This window comes from Dipodomys merriami, unplaced genomic scaffold, assembly GCF_024711535.1.
Source record: "Dipodomys merriami isolate MVZ:Mamm:240054 unplaced genomic scaffold, mDipMer1.0.p SCAF_67, whole genome shotgun sequence".
NCBI classification, from domain to species: domain Eukaryota; kingdom Metazoa; phylum Chordata; class Mammalia; order Rodentia; family Heteromyidae; genus Dipodomys; species Dipodomys merriami.
Window position 1 is genome coordinate 6652136 of NW_027206257.1, and position 14042 is coordinate 6666177.

A 14042-nucleotide genomic window follows, 5' to 3' on the forward strand; every position below is an offset into this window, starting at 1 on the left:
CTACATACAACTCAGACTTAATGACATGGGTAAATAAAACAGTAGGTGAGAGCCGGGCACTGGTGGCCCACGCCTGTAATCCTAGCTACTCAGGAGGCTGAGATCTGAGGATCGCGGTTCAAAGCCAGCCTGGGCAGGAGAGACCATGAGACTCCTATCTCCAATAAATCACCGGAAAACCGGAAGTGGCACTGTAGCTCAAGTGGTAGAGCGCTCTCCTTGAGCTGAAGAGCTGAGGGAGAGCGCCCAGGCCCAGAGTTCAAGCCCCACGACCGACAAAAAAACAAAAACAAAAACAAAAAAAGTAGGTGAGTATGGATTAGTATTCTGAAGGTATGCTAAGTTGTTGTCTTGTCATGACTACCATGAAATCAATGTCCTTTCTCTGACCTTCACCATAGTTCTTTATTTGGCAAAATTGGCAAGTTTCTTAGTGTGCCACTTTCTCCTGTTAGTTCAGTGCACAGGTTAAAACTGAAGAATTAGAAAAATTAGGGCTGAGTCCATTTTACAATTTGCTAATTTGCTAACTGCTGATTCTGCTTATGTAAACTTGCTTATGCTGGCACTGACCCTTCCCTTCCCAAAAATGAGTTAACAAGTTTCAGGGACCAGATGTCGGCCCCAGGACAAGGTCAGTGGTCGTAGATAAAGAACAGACAGTACGTGTTCCTCAGTTCCCATTTAGAAATTCCCCAGACAGGACCTTGAGATAACGACCACCTGGCAAGACCACAAGCTAAGCCAAATGTCAACCAATCATAGGCCTGTAACCATGTAAACCCCCCTTAAACCAACCATGGGCCAGTCATTTTACAAAATTTCCCACGTGGCAAAGTGATTGTTGGCGTATATGATGACCTTTAAATGAACCAATCATGGGATGCTTTGTGTTATGCGTTAATCTTGTGGTTTTTGCCTTTAAAAAAGGGCTTGTAACCACTTCTCGGGGCTCCCTGTCTGCTCGGGACAGAGAGTCCGTTTGTGCAAACGTCAAATAAACTCCTCTTGCTTATTGCATCTCCCGGCCTGGAGTCTGAGTTTCTGGGGCGCCCTCCCGTTGACGAAAGTATCCCAGGAGTCTGGGGTCTTTCAAAAACATTAAGCATGCCAAACCATGGGTTTCCATTGTCCTAGTAGAAGTTTAGCATTCTAGGATCTTCCTTCTAGGTAAGTCTATTCTTGGGCCCTCATATGCATATGCTCACAGAAGTGAATGTCTCACAAACCATGGAACATAGTTGGCCAATGATGATTAGCTCACACAGAGACTCAAGAAGTTTGGGTCTGTAGCCTTTCTGAGAGGCCTTGGACTAGGTACTGTGGGCAACATTGACAGTAATTCCTCAGAGCAATACCACTGGCAGCAAGTGAGCCCTGACTACTACTTAGCCCTTACTAGTTCTCCCTCGGGTATGAACACATGAACAAACCCAGTTTAGCTTATTGCACAGTGTCCTCATCAATGAAATCATTTTGAGCCTAGGAGAAACTCTCCATTTGAAAAGCAGTACACATAAGAAGCAGATGATGGCCCACACTCAAATGCTTCAGGAGAACAGAGTGTAAGGGTGTCTACACAGTTGGGAAATAGGATTCTGAGGGGTAGGAAGGGATGATTTTAGATAGCAAACTTAGAAGTAATTATACGAATTCCTAACCTAACTTTCTTCTGCCCCTCAGATTCAATTCAGGAAGTGGTGGAATGTTTATAATCACAAAATGGAGTTTTTAATCCCAGGCCCAAACTTTAGGTGTTCTTGTTACGTCTTCACACCTGCCACTGATGTAAACAGTCAGAAGGGCAAAGGGGAAGGGAGCCCCTGCACAGGAATATAAATGGAGCTTACAAGCCACTGCAATCTCTGACTTTCTATGTTGAAGGTAAGATAAAAGGCAGTTTGAGTTTCTAAGAACTCAGTTTCTAGGCTACATGGCTCCTTCAGAACTTCTTTCCCTCCTCCTGTGTTTTGAGAGCAACAGTTAGTACAGTACTTCTGTCTCTTAGGGGCAATCTTTCTCTTCACACAATGCTTAAAGTAGACAATAGGTGGAAGCTGCCATTAAATAAAAAAAGTATGAAATCAGGCTGGGAAGATGGCTCAGTGGTAGAGCGCTTGCCTTGCATGCATGAGGCCCTGGGTTCAATTACTCAGCACCACATAAGCAAAAAGAAAAAAGCCGGAAGTGGCGCTGTGGCTCAAGTGGTAGAGTACGAGCCTTGAGTTGAAGAGCTGAGGGACAGCGCCCAGGCCCAGAGTTCAGGCCCCAGGACCGGACCGTGCCCTTCCCCAAAAAAGTATGAAATAGCACACAGTGAGTGCTTCCCCTGAATTCCTGGACCTAACAATCTCTCATTTCTGCAAGGCAAGCACTCTACCACTGAGCCACCTTCCCAGCCCCCAATTTCTCATTTCTGAAGAAAAAATGATAATGGGTGAGTACTAACAGCCTCCATTGCATGGTGAGCTTAGAACACTTTTCCCAAGGCAGGTTCTGTCCAGGTATTAGGATGGCTGAGATCTACTGGATCAATGAACTTACAGACAATGCAAGACAGAAAAGTCTAAGAGACTGAGTCTCAAAAGAAGAAACTGGACCAAACTGGAAATGGAGAAATTCAGAGAATGTTTCTCTGAATACAGACAGGGTAAAATTATAACAAAGTTCTAAGTTGTGGCTCATTAGTAGAAACTATCAAGTCAAACCTCATTAAAGCTAAAAATAAAACTTATAAAAATAAAAAAAAACTATTTGGATTTCAGTACTAACATCTATTTTAAGATGTGTGTGTGTGTGTGTGTGTGTGTGTGTGTGTGTGTGTGTGTGTGTGTGGAGTCTGAGATTATGTATGGGACAGCATTGGTTCTTAAAAATCACAATATTGACGCTGTCCTTTAGGTTTCCAATTGAAGTCTGGTGGTGTTCTAGCTCTACCAGTTGAAACACACAATTCTCAATTTCTTCTGATTAACTGCAGATAAACATGTAATGGATATGTCAAGCTGGGTTGGTTTCAGTTGTACTCTGTCGATATTATGTTCACAATGAACTATACCACTGTGGACAGGGACAGGAGGGAAAATCAGAGACAGAGAGCAAAGGAAGGGATGAGATTGTCAAACCAGAAATGAACTCATTACCTAATTTACAAAATTAAAAATCTGGGTTGATGATTCTCTCCTCCAGCTTTTGTAGGTGCCCTTAAGGCCCATCGATGGAGATTTTGAAGGTTAACTTATATGATAATTAATATAGAGCCAGAATCTCTTAAGAAATTTTATGAAAAGCATTTCATCTTAGTACTGGTTTCTCTTTGAGTGGTGATTCTATATGTTGTTGGCAGAGCTAATTTTTTTCCTTCTTGTCTTTAGTACTTGTCAGGTGTTGAAATCCTTCTTAAAGCTTTGCAACAGAAGTCTGCTATATCTTGGCACCCTGCCCCTAACTAAAATGGTAATCAACGTTTGAAATTAATGTACTTGATATGAGTTTTATTTATTTATTTAATTTGTTTTTGGTGGTGAACTCTGGGCCTGGTCGCTGTCCTTCAGCCCTTCAGCTCAAGACTAGTGCTCTACCACTTGAGCCTCAGTACCTCTTCTAGCTTTTCTGCTTAGGTGGTGCTGCAGAATCAAACCCAGGGTCTCGTGCATTCAAGATAAGCTGTCTACCACTGATCCACCTTTTCAGCCCTTAGGAGTGGTATTTTTGTGCACGGATCTATCAAGCAAATCTATTTACCAAATGTGTTTATTTGCCACTATACATATTCAAAATTATGAATTATCTGATTTTTTAATGAATAAAACTGTTATCATTGTTACCAGAAATTGTTTGTCTCCTCATGCTGTAAACATGGAGGAGGCATTTTAAACTAAAACTACAAAATAAATTTTAAGATCTTGGTGTTAACAAATGTGTCCAGGTGTTGTTACATTAAACAGAGAATTCAAAATGGTTTTTCTTCATGAATACAGAGATCAAAGTTCTTATAATACTTTTTTCAAAATGCAAATTAAAGGGAAAATCAGTCAGGAGGTAAAATTTATATTGAATGTAAATTTTTAAAGAGGAAAAGAAGATCCTAGATGGCAGACTAAAGACAAAGCAACATCAGAGACCTATATGCTCAATACTAAATAAGAAGCTTTAATTGAAAAATTCAGCTGGAATGTGAGCATCAGGCAAAGGCAAGCAATCAGAGCCTACCACCAACAAAGAAACACCATAATGTATATCTCAGAAAAAGGAAACAAGTTCAGACCAGGGCTCAACATCCTTATCCTTGATTTCAATGATACACATACACCCCCCTACACACACACAGAAACACTCACACACACACACACACACACACACACACACACACACACACACACACACACACACAAGAATGTATGCAACAGCTCAACCTACTCACCTCCATTCAACATGAATCAAAGATCTTCCTGTAATATTTGAAACTTTAAAAGTTTCAAGTCTTGTAAATAATTGATAACAGATGCATAAGCAATTATTTTCTGAATAGCATCTGCTATGAAAATGAGAGTTCATGATTGTTATAACTACTTAAACATCTCTGAATCTCAAAAGAATTAAACTAGAGACAATCCGAATTTGGGGACTATATTTCTACCAGCTCTTCTGCAAAGGCTTAATAAGAAGTTATGAAATCTAAACTTAAATACCAAATCAATACAATTAATAATTGTGTAAGTGAAGTGAAAGACACTGATCAGAGACCTATGCTGTCTCCAGTTCTCAGCCAGCTGCACACTGTGGCACCTTTGATTCTGCTGGGCCTGGCCCACAGTTGTATCCCCAGAGCAGTGATCCTGCTGGGGTTGGGGCTGGGAGATTTGTGGAGAGGAGGGGTGGCCACGGGGGAGGCCAAGCTGGGATTGGGGGTGGTGGTGGTAGGGAGAGGATGGGAGGCCCTGGCAGAGGCTGGTGAAGGGAGGAAGGAGGCAGTAGCCCAGTGGCTCAGGAAGCAGCAACTGCAAAGGCAGCTGGGTTCTGGGGAGTGTCTGTGAGGTGGAGTTTGGCCCCTGGGGTCTGGTGGCTGGGTGAGGAGAGGAAGGAGTCTCAAATCCCACCTAAACAGACAATGAGAAATGAGACAACCAGTGGCTGAAGAATTACAAGAAGAAAGGCAGGGACTTGGGACTTGTAGGTAAACTCTGGGGGCGGGGAGGACAGCAGTGTTGGACAAGTGGTAGTCATGCCTCTCTGGAGGCTGTGGGCTTGGCCTCACTCTTGCCTTGAAGCAGGCACCGTATAATTCTGCCTGGAATCTTTAATAGCAGCTTAGTTTAACCTTAAAGTCTAATTTATTTGCTTTGTTTTTTTTTTTTTTTTTTTTTTTTGCTTACAGTAATAGAAGAATTGGTGGGACAATCTGAAAGGATCTCTGGCTTCTTATTTTCTCATCACCCTGAGGTACAACCTGTGTGCTACCAGCTTAGATGATGGGACTCTGAAATTCTGGAAAGCAGATGCACATCATAAGGCCCCATGGCTTTGGGATTTCTCACATTCTTTTTAAAATGTAATTGTTACTAAGGTGTGTACAGTGATTTCACAATTCATGTAATGTGTACACTTGTCTTGTAGACAATGCCATCCTTTCCTGAGCTTTTTCCCAGTTTCTGTTTTTTTTTTGTTGTTGTTGATTGTTTTTGTTTTTGTTCCTGACCTTCAGCTTGAACTCAGGATTGGGTGTTGCCCCTGAGTTTTTTTGTAATCAAGGCTACTTTACCTCTGGAGCCCCAGCTCCTTTTATGGCTTTTTGGTTGTTAATTGGAGAGAAGAGTCTCAGAGATTTTCTCACTCCATCTGGTTTTGAACTGAGATCATCAGCCTCCTGAGTAGCTAGTATTCTAGGCCTGAGTCCCCAGTGTCCAGCTACTAAAGTGTTGGTTTCATCCTTCCCTGTTTGTGTTACAACTTTCCTTAACTCTTGGCACTAATACTACATATTGCTTGGCTCAAATCTGAATCGGTGGAACATGCTGTATTTTGAGGAAGGCAGGAATAGGAAACTGTAGGCCATAGGGACATATAAGCTAAACAAATCATTGGGAACATGGCATAAAGACAAATAAGTTTATTGCCAGTTGACTGTGTCATGTCTTTACTGTTAATTCTGCATGGCCTGTGGATGATGTTATACATATCCAAATGGTCATTGGCAGAAATAAGGTTTCTCATCCTGTTCTATAAACAAAACAAAAACCAACCAAAAAATACTACCTATGAGTCCAGCAATTTCCTCTAATTAGAGATCAGTATGCCCTAGTTTATGAAAAAATATCCATTATTCAAGTGCTGCTACTTTTTCTAACCACAAATATAATGAAATATGTAGTTGTCTGTAGAATTGCGTATGAACACCATCATTTTAATTCACAAAAAATTCAGACATTTAAATGTTTATTTATCTATTTTTTGTCAGATGTGGGGCTTGAACTCAGTGCCTGGGCACTGTCTGTGAGACTCTGTGCTCAACATAGTTAGCACTCTACCAATTGAGCCACAGAGACACTTCTGACTTCTGAGTTGTTAATTGGAGGTAAGAGTCTTATGGGTTTTTTTCTTCCTGAGCTGACTTAGAACTGTGATCCTCAGATCTCAGCATCCTGAGTAGCTGGGATTACAGGAATGAGCCACTGGCACCTGGCTTCAATAGTCATTTTTAAAATGATGAAATGCTTGGTGCCTCTGGCTCACATATATAATCCTAGCTATAGTTAGGATTACAGGTATGAGAAACAAACACTAGGTGTGTGTTGTTCATGATGGTTTATATTGGCATGTTTTGATATTGTTTGTTTCTTATACTACATTGCTCTTATTTTTATTTTCACCTAGGTGGGGGTGATAGGTACTAGCCAGTGTTGAACCTTCTTTGGTTGAGATGGAGCCATGTGGAAGTTCTTGCCTATGGCATGAAATTGAAATCCTCCAGCTCTCAGCTCCCAATGAACCTGGGATGATAGATGTATTCCATCACGCAGAGCCAGTGGTTGGGGAGCATTGCAGAAAAAACTACACTGGTCTTGAACTGATGTCCCAAATAGCTAGCTTTACAGGCATATGCCTTCAAAACCTTGTTGTATTCAATTTCACTTTGAAGTAGTGTTTGTACATACTTAGAGAGTACAATGATAACACACTACATGTTTAATATATAGAAGTCAATACAATTAGCAGGTTAATCTCCTAAAACATTGAAGCTAATGTATTTTGGTAACCTCCTGACTGTGCTAGTTATTTTAGAATATACCATAAACATGAATACAATGATGATGTGTACTAGAAGATTGAAAGTTTATAGAGATTGAGACAAGTTAGACTATGTGTAGTAAATATATATTTATCCATTGCTGCTCTGAAGTACATTATCATATATTCACTGTGACAATACCATCATATATTCACCATGACAATAATTTTCTTGCAGTGTAGAATTTTCCATTTCATAATCTGCCATCTTTTATCTTTTTTACATTCTCCTTATAAGTATGAATGCTTTCTTGTTTCTTATAATGTTTTGAAATTATTTTAAGATGGAATTAAAATTCGTTGAGTCTACTGTAATTATCTCATTTTGTTTGGTTTTGTGATGCTAAACATTAAGACCAAGGGTGCCTGAAAGTGATGCCAGCAGACTATATCACTAAATTTTATTCTAATTACCTCTTATTATTGTATTTTGATATAGGGTTTTATTGTTGCTGTTTAATAATATAGAGTGTGGTGAAGGTGGACTGAAACTTGCAACCCCACTGCCTCCAATAACAATGCTTTCTTACATAATTATCACTCTAGCTAACAGGAGGTTGAGACCTGAGATTTACTTCAGACAGCCTGAACAGGGAATTTTATGAGTCTCTCCTCTCCAGTTCAGTACAGAAAACTTGCAGTGAAACTGTAGCACAATTGGTAGGGCACTACACGCAAGGGAAAAACACTCGGGATTGTCATATAGCCCCTGAGAACAAGCCCTAAAACACACATATGCACAGACACACATTCACCCACATACACACACACTCTCACACACATGTACACAAACAAAATTGCAGGCAATGTTGTACCTTAAATTCTTATCCAGGGGTTGGACAACAGTCCACTTATTTGTGAAGGTTTTCCTTGATTATTTTGAAGGAGGAGGATAGTTCATGGGACACAGATGACAAGACTTTAGTGAGGAATACTTTATAAATGACTAGCTTATAAAAAGAACAGGAGCACAGCTTTTATCTTTAAATAGTACATTCCTTCAACTATAGTATTTTTAAATAATAATCATTGAATTATGAGAAGACAATGCAGCACCTCTTCCCTTCTCCCCTTCCCCTCTGTCATAAAATATGACAAAATTATCAAAAATAGTCTTTTATCTTACAAGAATGAACACTTGTAAAAATGTCTGACTATATGTGTAATGTTTGTTTTTCAATACTTGTTTGATTTTCCCACCTCTAAGTACTTGCCTTTTTTCCAGATGACAGCACACAGGGGCATCAAGAGCAAACAGATTAGGAAACAAAAACCTTACAATGTCCTAGGAAGTAGATGTCAAAAATAGATGCAAGAAGCACATGACAGGCTGAGAGGGCCATGAGACCCGAAATGATTTGTGCATTATGAAAGAAATAGTGACAAATAAGGCTTGGATCTGACCTAGGAAGGGCTCCTTGAGGCTGAGACCATGCCTGTATCTAGGCTTAGCTGAGGATGTTGGGAATTGACAATGTCCACATGTGGATATAGTGATGTGAGAGGGGAGATTTCAGTCTCCAGTTTGTCTTTGGGATGGTCTTATGTGACCAAACAGCTTAGATCATTGGGCTCTGAGAAATGACACTACCTACCTCACAATGGAATAGAATATAGAACTATGAGAGCCAAGCAACTGTAACTGACATTCAGCTCAAGCCAGCTCACTTGGCCTGTGGTGCAGGAACAAGAAAGATGTTCTTGTGTTGTTTTCAAAGTTCAAGAGACTCAGCTCTCAGGCATGAGAGGTATGAGTGCCTCACTCAATGCTGCAGACTTTGGATCAGTGCCAAATCACGAATCCAATGTCTCAGGCCTTTTTTATAAGAAGAAACCAAGGGAATCATAAGGCAACTCAGGCAAGTATAACTATAACAGGAAACCTATCTAATCTCATCCAGCCCACATTAGAAACTTCTTCTTGTGTGCTTTTATATGTGTATACTGAGAAAATATTTACTGTGTACTTTTCAATCCACTCTATTACAATTACTCAATTTGAAGGGTACTCCCACTTTCACATTTCAAAGATCCATTCTTTTTACCACCTCAGTGTGACAATGAATCAGCCCAAACCCTGAATGTGCCTTATAACATATGGATCCTGGACTCAGGCTTGCTGGAAATGCTGGTAATGGACCTGGTCCCTGACTACCAGAAAGGTGATCCCTTCTATGTTGGAAACTTCCTCTACCACTATAGAGAGTGGGGGACAATGGAGCAGTTGCTGGATATTCTGTTTAAAAAGTGAATGTTCCTAAGCCAGGTGCCAGTGGATCATGCCTGTAATCCTAGCTACTCAGGAGGCTGAGATCTGAGGACCGTAGTTCAAAGCCAGCCGTGACAGGAAAGTCCATGAGACTCTTATGTCCAATAAACCACTAGAAAACCGGAAGTGGCACTGTGGCTCAAGTGGGTGAGTGATAGCCTTTAACTGAAGAGCTAAAGGATATCACCCAAGCCCAGAGTTCAAGCCCCACAACCAACAAAAAAAAGTGAGTGTTCCTCTTTCAAACTCAGGGTTGATGAGACCCCCTGGCAGAGTATTGGTATACTTGGCACCTTTCTGAGACTGTTTCACTGGAGTCTGATCAAGGAGCTTGGCTAGAGACGAAGAAGTACACTCTCTGGCTAATTCCTTAGGACTGGGCTGCCAGAGCATTTCATTTGCCTCAGAAGCTAGTGGAGCCTTAGCAATTTGCTTGCTGAGAGACCAGCATTAAAGGAATGAGCCCGTGGCATCCAACGTCCACCCTCACCTAGAAAATCACTATCTTGGAGGCCTTTGAAGGAATATAGACAGAAGAAAGGATGCAACTGAAACTTGAATTGGGGGCTTGAGTGCTGTCCCATTTGTAACACTCTACCATTTGAGCCCCAGGTCCAGTTCTGGCCTTTGGCTGGTTAATTGAAGATTAGTGTCTTTGGAATTTTACAAACTAGACTGCGTTCAAACTGTGATTAGTAGAATTAGAGGCATGAGTCATTGTGCATTTATTTGGACAGATGCATATAAGCATCCTCACAGAATTTGCATGAAATTGTGTAAACATTTCTCCACTTTTTGTCTGTCATGTTTACATTACCATGTGGGTCTTAGCCAGTCCCATGTGTGTCCTGTTAGTTCAGAAAAGGAGAAGCATAGAGTTAACTTCCTTCTCTCCTTCCATTGGTACAGATCCTACTACCATAATTGGAAAATGAACAAGTGAAGAAGTAAGTGGATGTTGGCACAAAAAGAAGTTCTGTCCTTGAAAACTGGGTATCTTTGAGGTTTCCGAATCAAAGCCAACTTTCTTCTTTGCACACAAGTTGTGATTTTCACCAGGGGGTTGAGTCTTGGCACTTCAGTGCATAGCAGATTACACAGTTGTGGATGTGGTTGTGGTTTGGGACTCTCATGGAAGACAGGGAGGGCTGTGTATAGCAAGTCAGATTCAGTGGGGAAACAACTTTCTCTTCCTATCACAGGGAGAATTTTAGAGAATTATATTTAAGAAATTTCTAGAAGTGATATTTTGAGGACCATCCTGCTTGCAGAAGTCTCTTCCCACTTCCCAACCTGCAAGTCCTGCAGAAAGAAGCTCTAGTACAAGGCTCAGGATGAGGAGGGTGGAATTTCATTTTCCTTGTCACCAAACTGCCCACAGCATCGTTTATTCCATCCTCCTTATGTGGATGGACTTCTACCCTGATGATTTCTATGAACCCAAGAACCATTGCACCCTAAAAGAACTTACACAGTATGTCAAGCTCAACATGCCCTCTTCAGACCTGCTCTTCCACTTACATATTCTTCTGGACCAGCTGGAGGAACACATGACCCATGAGACCAAGAAAAAGAGGAAGAAGTCCTTGTTTCAATGCCTCAGAGCTTGTGAGTAGGAATGGAACCTGGGTCTCTAGAGATGGGCCTGATTGGCCAACAGCCCTTAGTACTCTCCAGCTTGGCAAAATGTCCTTTTATGGATATTCTTTGCCGGTAATATGTTCTCTTTTTGAAAGAACTTGGAAGTATACATTCAGAAATACCCTACCTTCCCATCAGTGTTCAGTCCAAACTCAAGTTCTACAGCTTCCCCCATTAGATCCTCATGGAAGTTTAGTCACACCTTAACTTCTAGAGTCTACTCTAAGAATCTTGTACCTATTTCCATTCTCAGGTTTGCATCAACATAGAGCAGCTCCTGCAGAACTACAGATAAATAACCTTCAGTGATGTAGTCTATGGGGACTGATGGAGATCAGAAGCCATCACTAATCTCCAGAAAGCATGTGAACATAGAGTTTTTTTTTTTAATTTGTAGAAAGGCCCAAGCAGGTTTTGAGTCCTATGGACATCCCACATGTGATGCAGGTGTACCTGCACCAAGGAAGAAGACGATCCAGAATGTCTTCCATTGATGTTCACAATCCAGCTAGATCAGCTCCAAACCAGTCAAAAAGAACACTTCTTGGTGTGCAGGGTAAATGTGTGCTAATGGAAAATGACCACAGTCTATGTTCAGTGAAACCAATAAGTGAGGTCCAAAATCTAGATTCAGTTGAAGAAAAGGAATCTTTCCTCAAAGAATACCCAGACCAATCTGTCCTCCTGCAGGGGATCCAATTTCCAATTGAGAAATTAGAATCTGTCCCTCTCTGGACTCAGGAAGAAAATCCTGTCTTTAATGAGGAAGTAGATCCCTTTGAGGACTCCGAGGCAGAATTTCTGCTGAAGGCAACTTAGAGGCCAATCTAGATTTAGAGATTCCTTTCCCTCTTCCTGGGAAAATCTTTATTTTTCTTTTTGTCCTGATTGTTGTAAAAGGTTCATTCTATTTATTTTTCTAACTTTATTAAAATGTCAATGTTTTTGATATATTCTAAAATTCATGAATCCTAAATATGTTTCTTTTTAAACCTACAATCTGAAACATCGTGCATACATGTTCTGGGGGGGGGAACAGAGATTGACAGGGGGCTGTACAAGACAGCCTACTGCATATAATGGGAACTGTTAAATGTACAGGGAGTGGCAAGGAAGCAGGTCATGACTGCATGGGGTGATAAGGTGGCTACAAAAGGTCTAGGACATAGCAGATCAGATGTCCTAAAAATCTATTCTGTCAATTGTGACAAATGCCACAATACTTATAGTGGTCTGTGGGATGCTCTTCCAACAGTGAGTTTAAATCTGTATACATCTTCATTGTGCTTTGGGTAAATATGGAAGAAAAATTTGACTCCAGTAATATAAAATATTTGACAAATGAAAATATTTGACAAAATATATAGAAAATATGTATACTGGAAAGTAAAAGCCATCATCAATAGAAGAAAGAAAGTTTACATAGATGAAAAAACACAAAATCAGGAAGAAAAGAAACCACAATTAAATTAGTTATATGTTAATATGTGTTATATTCTTTATGTTATATATAGTATATTATATAATATATAAGATTGAATATGATTTTTCAAACTACAAAGGCATTTAAATTTTTAGTCTAGTATTTTTTTCACAAAACATTAATGTAAAATATTATTGGGGATAGTAGGGATATAATTTGATTATAATTATATGAATATATATTTGTGCATTTCTAGATATAACATTGATTAAAAATAGATGAATAATTATATACATATATTTGTATATATCTGTCTAGGAAGTGAATATAATGAAACTGACTACAGTATGTATATAAAAGCAGCTATGAGTTGAGGCCATGAGACTCAATCCTGTAATCCCAATGATATGGGAAGCTGGGTTCTGAGTTTTAATCTCTCTTACCCCCTTGGCCTTAGATTTTCTGAGGAGGCCTGGGCCTTTCAGTGTAACAAAGAGACACATATGCAGTGGGATCACACTCCCTGACCCCAGAGGAAAGTCAGTAGAAATCAGGACAAGCCTCTTATGTTATGACAGTCTATTCGGTTCCTGTACCAAGATGGCCATCTGTAGAACATAAGATGGAAAGTTGGCATTCCCTCCAAAAGGGTCTAAAAAGAGCCTTCTGAACTATAGTATCTGACAATACTGAATTAAACCTTATTTCCCTTCCCAAGCTGCAAACACATAGAAATATAGCAAGGACTCAAGAGAGATGGGCAAAGATTTACAAATACATAAATTTACTCTGTTTTAGTAATTCAATGAAAATCATCAAAGGCATGTCTTTAATTTTTCTTTTTTCTTTTTAAAAGGAAATGGAAACATACTCTGAGTGTATCAGGAACTGGGTGACAGTTTGGTTGCTGAATTGTTGAATGCACTCCTGAGCAAAAGAGACACATATATTGGGGAAATTGTGTGGGGTTGGGTGTCCTCACACAGCTTTACAAAACAATAGCCATAACTTCTATGATGTCACAGTCACCTTTGCCATAGCAGCAAATAAGTGTCAAACACTGATTTTTCCCTGAAGTAGACTCAACACCACCAAATGGCACAAAGAATAAGAGGGAATGATTACTAGCCACCAGACTTCAGCTTGAGAAGCTGTCCTGACCAGAAGCTAGGATAAATTGAGCTGGAGAAGGCTAATCTCCATGTAAGGCTCCTGAGCACTAAGGACTAGGCACTATTACAGGTATTGGAGAAACAGAAGTGAATATGGCTCTCTCCTCACCAATTTCATGCTGAAAAGAAAACCAGAAATCATAATGATACTTTCTGTAAATCAGAGACACGAAATTGGTGGTTTTGTGGCAACAACTTCACATTGGGGATGGGGAGAGACATCCCTAAAGAGGAGATAGTTGATATGAGA

At 40.2% G+C, this 14042-nt stretch overlaps 1 long non-coding RNA gene across 2 annotated transcripts; it reads left to right on the forward strand.

Moving 5' to 3' along the window:
• Positions 1–1713: 1713 nt before the first annotated feature.
• Positions 1714–12753, forward strand: LOC138815787 (uncharacterized). Of its 2 annotated transcripts, XR_011368477.1 has the most exons (5): positions 1714–1884; positions 3375–3456; positions 5378–5566; positions 10466–11164; positions 11451–12753. It is a non-coding gene; the product is annotated as an uncharacterized lncRNA (long non-coding RNA). The 2 variants fall into 2 exon arrangements; XR_011368476.1 differs by having other exon boundaries at positions 10466–12753.
• Positions 12754–14042: the final 1289 nt, after the last annotated feature.